Source organism: Bidens hawaiensis, unplaced genomic scaffold (assembly GCF_021521415.1).
Source record: "Bidens hawaiensis isolate Kalapana, Puna unplaced genomic scaffold, B.hawaiensis_p1.1 tig00017891_1, whole genome shotgun sequence".
Classification (NCBI taxonomy): Eukaryota; Viridiplantae; Streptophyta; class Magnoliopsida; order Asterales; family Asteraceae; genus Bidens; species Bidens hawaiensis.
This window is the reverse complement of record NW_027492702.1, coordinates 506250-512944: the sequence shown is the minus strand read 5'-3', so window position 1 is coordinate 512944 and position 6695 is coordinate 506250. Positions and strand designations below refer to the sequence as shown.

The 6695-nt window shown below is 39.3% G+C and overlaps 1 long non-coding RNA gene across 1 annotated transcript; it reads left to right on the top strand.

The window, feature by feature from the left end:
• The first annotated feature begins 2723 nt into the window (after window positions 1-2723).
• On the top strand, window positions 2724-3416 carry LOC143554959 (uncharacterized). The gene is made up of 3 exons (XR_013139116.1): window positions 2724-3000; window positions 3085-3207; window positions 3285-3416. It is a non-coding gene; the product is annotated as an uncharacterized LOC143554959 (long non-coding RNA).
• Window positions 3417-6695: the final 3279 nt, after the last annotated feature.

Sequence of the window (6695 nt, the reverse complement as noted above, 5' to 3'; positions counted from 1 at the left end):
TGACACGTCGCACGTGCCATTAATGGACATTGAGGTTGATGAACAGTTGAACTATATTGAACAACCAATCGAGATAGTCGACCGCAAGGAAAAGCAGCTTCGTCGTAAAGTTATTCCATTAGTAAAAGTGATATGGAAGCACAGCAAGGTTCAGATGCTACTTGGGAAGTTGAGGAGGAGATGCGCAAGTTTTACCCGAATTTGTTTATGTAATAGTAAGGTTTCGGGGATGAAACCTCTTTAAGGAGGGAAGACTTGTAACACCATACTTTTGGTTATAATAATAAAATAAATTTCGTCTATTTATAGTGGGTCGTTATCGGTTTAGATAAATAGAATACGAGTTGGGCTAGTGTTGGGTTAAATGGATATGGGTTATGGACTTGGGTTATGAAAGAAAGAAGGAAAGACCATGGGCTTAAGCCCATGATCCATAATTATATAAACCATTAATACCCATTAATCATTCATTTCACACATACTCCATCCACCACCAAAACACACACTTAGCTATCTCTCATCTTTCTCTCTCTCTCTAAGCCGAAATCACCAAGGAAACTGATCCCGATCCAAGGTAATGATAGTATGATATAGTATTATATTAAACCGGTTAGATCTAGTTGCGAAACGACGAGCCGAAACCGTTAAACCGTTTAAGTCACGAGATCTGGATGGAATCAGGTATAAACCGAACCTAAGGTGAGCCTAGGGGTCACCCTCGCTCAGATCTGGATCGAACGGGACGAAAAACGGTGAAAAATGGTGGAGAAACGAAGAGATCTCGTTTTTCCGGCGAGATTTCCGGTTTTCTGGCGACGACAGCGCCGGAAAGGCGGCGCCGGCGGTGAAGGGAATGTTTGAAAGGATATCTGACATTCTGTCAGATGCCCTAAACCCTAGGCACGTGTAACGAACTAGGCACGCCCATTCGTTAAGGAAAACTAACGAATTAGCCTAATTCGTTAAGCATTCGTTACGCAATTCGTCAGACAGTTCGTTATGGGAAATGACGAACGAACCCTCATTCGTTAGAAGGGTCATTCGTTATAAAAGGGGGGTCATTCGTTACTAGGTTCAATTTGTTATAAGCTCCAATTCGTTAAGGTCCAATTCGCTATAAAGACCAGTTCGTTATAAGGCCTGATTCGTTACAAAGGCAGATTCGTTATAATAGTTAATACGTTATGAACTCCCATTCGTTAAGGACTGATTAACAAATTAGACTTTGAAAGAATTACAAAACAGTCCCTGGACTTATAAAAGAATGATTTAATTACAAAGAAGCCCTTGAACTTTTAAGTAGCAAATTAAATAATGATCCAAAATTCTAATGGAAAATGCGTTAAGACAGTTAATGGAAAATGCGTTAAGACAGTTAAGACAGCTCGACCCCAGCCAGGGGCTCTGCCCCTTGGACCCCGCTAGGGGCTGCCGCCCCTAGAACCCCGCTGCCAGGGGCGCTGCTCCCGGACCCCCGTTCGTTGAGGGTAATAATTAAACTAGAAAGACGATATGTGTAGTGATACTTTATTGATACGTATAATTATTATACAGTTAGTCGTGCACAGCTCAAGAAGGGAATAACCGTAAATGGTGAACGCAACCGCATTGAGGTGAGTTTCTAGCCCCACTTCCTTGTTATGTTTTCGGGGCTGTGTGCATACTCGATGTGATAGTTAAAACACTTACCTTAGGTGGTAAGTGTATGCTCTGTATGATTTATGTATGACGATTGCTTGACGGTGCGTGAACGATCTTCGGATATTGCATGTGCCGTCAAGTGTTAGTTAAAGGTATGATTGACATGTATGATGTATGAATGACGTATGCATGAATATGCATGATGTATGAATGACGTATGTATGAATATGTATGATGTATGAACAATGTATGTATGGAATGTTGATGGTACGTGAACGCTCTTCGAAGATTGCACATATCGTCAAGGAAAGTATGTAAATTACAGGTATGTTATAGTAGCACGAATGTAGAGAACCGACCCTAATAGTATCGGCGAATGAAGGGAACCGACCCTAATAGTATCGGCGAATGTAGGGAACCGACCCTAATAATACGGTGAACGTAGGGAACCGACCCTAATAATATCGGCGAAGGTTATAGGGCGGAATGCTCTTTAAAACGTATATGTATGAATGAAAGTATGCAAGTAAGTACGAAAGAAAGAATGAAAGTACGTATGTAAGTAAGTGTGTAAGAAGATATGAAGGTATGTACCCCCGGGTGCATATGCTAGTATGTGAATGTATTGTATGTCGTCTGATTAACTAGAACTCACTCAGCGTAGCTGACTTTTAGTATGCACGCAGGTGAGTAGAATGAGGCAACTTGCTTGAGGGGAAGCACATGGCATGGATTTGAAGACACTGGCATCTCAATGAAGTGTTATGTTATGATGTTTTAAAAGACAATGTTTTATGTTTAAATAATTTGAATGCCCATTTAGACAAGAAAGGATGGTTATATAATTTAATGTTTGAATGTTTCAATATTCCGCGAATGTTTTTATTAACTCTGATATTATGAACTGCGTTAATGAGTAAATCCAACGTTAAAGTGAGACATCGGTAACGGGGTCTTACAATATAACTAATAACTTCGATCCTGTTAGTTCATACCCTCTAACGGTAGAATTTCTGTTAGTGGATTTTGAGGGTGTGACATGTTGTTTTTTGGGTTTGCACATCAGTGGCAAAACTGGCGGGTTAGGTAATGGGTCATTTTGTTGTGGGTCAGATTTTGGATTTCAAAAGTGTATAAATTGGCCGTTAGATCGGTCAAAGTCAGATGCACATTTAACTTATGGGATCATCATCTATATGTAAAGATAATGAAGATGAAACACCACTCGGTGGGCCCACATTACAACCGCCTTTCCCTCAATACGCTTTAAGAGTACTACCAAAAACATTAGCTCTCAAGGAATCTGGAACCGAACTTGGTTCGTCTATTTTGTTCTTCGATTGTAGAAACCGTAAAGTGGTAATATCAAAATTCAAACTATTAACTTTTGATTCCTTTTAACATTATATTTTAATTTGTATAATTTTGTTTGAAAAAAATTAGGATTTCATATATGAGAATGAATTGAACAACTTTGTGGAGAACGGTGTGTTATCTGATCTTGATGTTGCTTTCTCGCGTGAGGGTTCAACTTAAGAATATATGTAACGTAAAATGACCCTAAAGGTAAAAAAGAATGAGAAACAATGATTCGTGTAAGTAATCTATTTTTTAAATAATATTAATTGTTATGGGACTTGTAGGCTTCGGATATATGGAACATGCTTTTTTTTAACGGCAGCACATGCTTTCTAAGGGAGCATACTTATATATGTGTGGTGATGCTAAAGGCATGGCTAAAGATCTACACCGAACCCTTCACACCATTGTGCAAGAACATGTACTATTATTATTATTATTATTATTATTATTATTATTATTATTATGGCAATTATTAGGAATGAGCTAATGTTAACTAATTAAATTCTAGATGTACGAAGTTCACTTTTTTGGTTTCATGTACGGGTGGTGGCCTTAGGAATTGCAACAACTTTATGGGGGTTGCGTTTTTGATATATGTCAACAAATCTCACAAAATGGAAAAGAAAGAGCGTGGAATTTTCAATTATAGATAAAGAGTCATGATTAAAGAAAAGTAGAATATTTCTATTATTAATTATTAAGAAATGGTGACAGATTGGATATGCACTTGCCATGATACGCAAGTTTACCTCAAGCTGAGACGAGATATTACTTGGAACGATACGGAGGTGCAATCATATGGATATGGAAAACCCTGTACAGGTTATATACGTAGAAAATATTATAAATCATCTTAATAATTTATGGTATAATTTAATGTTAAAATTTATATAATTATTTTATATGGATGTATGTAGGATGGGAAATATAAGCAATAACCAGAATATTAAGATGGCGAAAATGAACTACATGTTAGGATTAAACACACACACAAACCGAACACAAAACAAGAAAGCAATAACGAACACGAGGATTTAATGTGGTTCGCTCTAAACTGACCTACGTCCACGGGTGGAAACTAGGTATTTCTTCTATTGAGTGACCATGATTACAAGTACATAATGTGGTTTATAAAGAGAATGAACTAGGGTTAATAACTTATCAAACAAGATATCAAAACCGGGTTGGGCTTGGGTCTGGCCACCCTACACCCGTCTACCCTTTGGACTTCATAAAATAAACCGGGCCAACAAGGCCTACGAACCCAACAATCTCCCACTCGGAGGCCTTGAGTACTCTCGTCCGCACTCCTCCTCGTACTTCTGTAATCTAACATTAAGCTTCTAGCTGCCACCCCGCCTTCTCATCAATTAACTTGAAGGCCCCGTTGAAACTCCTTGGAGCTCCAACATGTCAGTCACGGCTAAAACTGCCCCTGACCCGTTCTCTGTCCTTACCGGCTCCCACTGAAACAAACTACCGGATCCTGAGATACCCTGAGAACAAACACTTTTCATATTCAGCAAGTAATCCACTAGAGAGACTTTTACAGCTGAAATACTGGTTTTCTTAATCCACTGTCGACTTGGAACTGAAACTGAAACACGACCTGTGCTACCACTGTCACGATGTCCTTTGACTGATTTAACCTTCCTAGCTCGTTCATTCTGAATCTTCACTTTGGCTCTGGGTTTGTTACTTGCAAAACGATCCTTCTTCTGCCCACGAGATTCTGTGAACCGGACTTCGTCTTTCACCAAAACTGGATCCACTCCTTTCGGTGACATATCGACCATATACAACGAACCCGTTTTCTTGCCACGAGCAACCACAATATTCCCTTTAACTACATTCCACTGCCCATTCCCGAACTTAACATCGTGCCCCTGGTCATCCAACTGCCCAATTGAAATCAAACGTTTCTTCAAACTTGGAATAACCCTCACGTCTTTCAAAGTCCAAGAAGTACCGGCTGAAGTAATCAAATCAACATCTCCCATACCCGTAACCTCTAAAATATCATCGTTCGCTACTCGTATACGGCTCCTCCCTTATGAGCATAATGATAAAATGACGAAGATGAAAAATTTCTCATTATGAACTAAGTAGGGCTAGTGTTTTTACAAGAAATCTCTAGCCAACACCTTTCCAAAATCCCCAAACTTTAGATTTTTCATTGTTTCACTATAGTGAGTGGCATGAAACGATGCACCGGAATCCATCACCCAAGAATCAACGTTACTCTCAACACTAAGAACTAAAAACTTATCACTACTGACTCTGTCATCTGTGTCGTCTTCTGTAACGTTCACCTCTTTCTTACAATTCGGGCACTGATTCCTGAAGTGTCCCTTCTCTTTACAACCCCAGCATTCAATATCTTTACGAGTCCTAGACTGACTCGTCTTCCTGCTCCCACTGCCTCGTTGTTTTCCCCAACCTCTGCCTTCTATGAATAATATATTACCTGTTGATTCACCTGAACTTCTGCGTCTTGAATCTTCTCCAAGAATCAAATCCCGAATCCCATCAAAAGTATTTTTTGTAGACGAACTACAAAATGCAGTCACTGTTTGCGGCCAACTGTCAGGCAAAGAGGATAATAACAAAAGACTTGAACTTCATCATCAAACTTAATGCCGACTGACACTAAGCGGGAGAGATTCGAGTTAAGATTATTGATATGCGTTGTAACTGGCCCACCCTCTTTCATTCTTGTTGTCACCAGCTCTCGGATAAGATAGACCTTATTCGCTACCGAAGGCTTCTCATACATGTTGGATAGTGCCTCCATCATACCACGGGCTGTGGTTTCTTTCATGACATTAAACGCCACATCTTCCGACAATGACAAAGTAATAGAAGCCTAGCTTTCTTGTCTAACTTCTTCCAATCTGCTTCTGACAACTTTTCTGGTTTTTCATCCTCAAACACTACATCCAAGTCTTTCTGACAAAGTAGCGCTTCAATCTGCATCTTCCACCAACCAAACTTCTGTCCGTCAAACTTCTGTATCGAAACCTTTCCGTCTTCTGTCATGACAATGACTAAAACAAAAAAATCTGGATATATAATAGAGACAGCCACAGCAACACGAGCCTGAACTTAACGATTTTCTACTGAACTCTGTTAAATAATCAACCTATTTTAAACGCAGCGGAATAACGAATTGTAAATCAGAAAACTGAAACTTTAACTGAAATGATAAAACCTGACAAACGCGGTTGGCACTGGTTCTCCGTTTCTTTAAACGATTTATCCTGACTTGAAAACTGTTCTTCAACAAAAATAGGGTCTTGACTCAACGGTTCTTGGCTCGTTCTGCGCCTTTTGCAAGATATGATCTCCACCCAAGATATAAATATATATATTATTACTTTCTTTTTTTATTTCTTAATCCTACCCCAAAAAATTGAGCTTGGAAACAGCCCAACAGCAAACAAAAAATTTACCAAGACCACTTTTAATTTGCTAGGCCAACATGGGATCTGGTCCAAAGAATCAAAATATCCAGGTCTCCAACCAAAGTGAAAATCACGTTCCAAGTCAAAACAAAAGTACCTTTTGACTTCAACTTTCTGCAAATCTCGCTCGTTGGCTTAACTGCATTTAACAATGAATTCTTGCGGCGGTAAACGGTGGTCTATTACTTTCAAACTGAACCCTAGTCGCGATCGGTTGGGCTGGGTTTA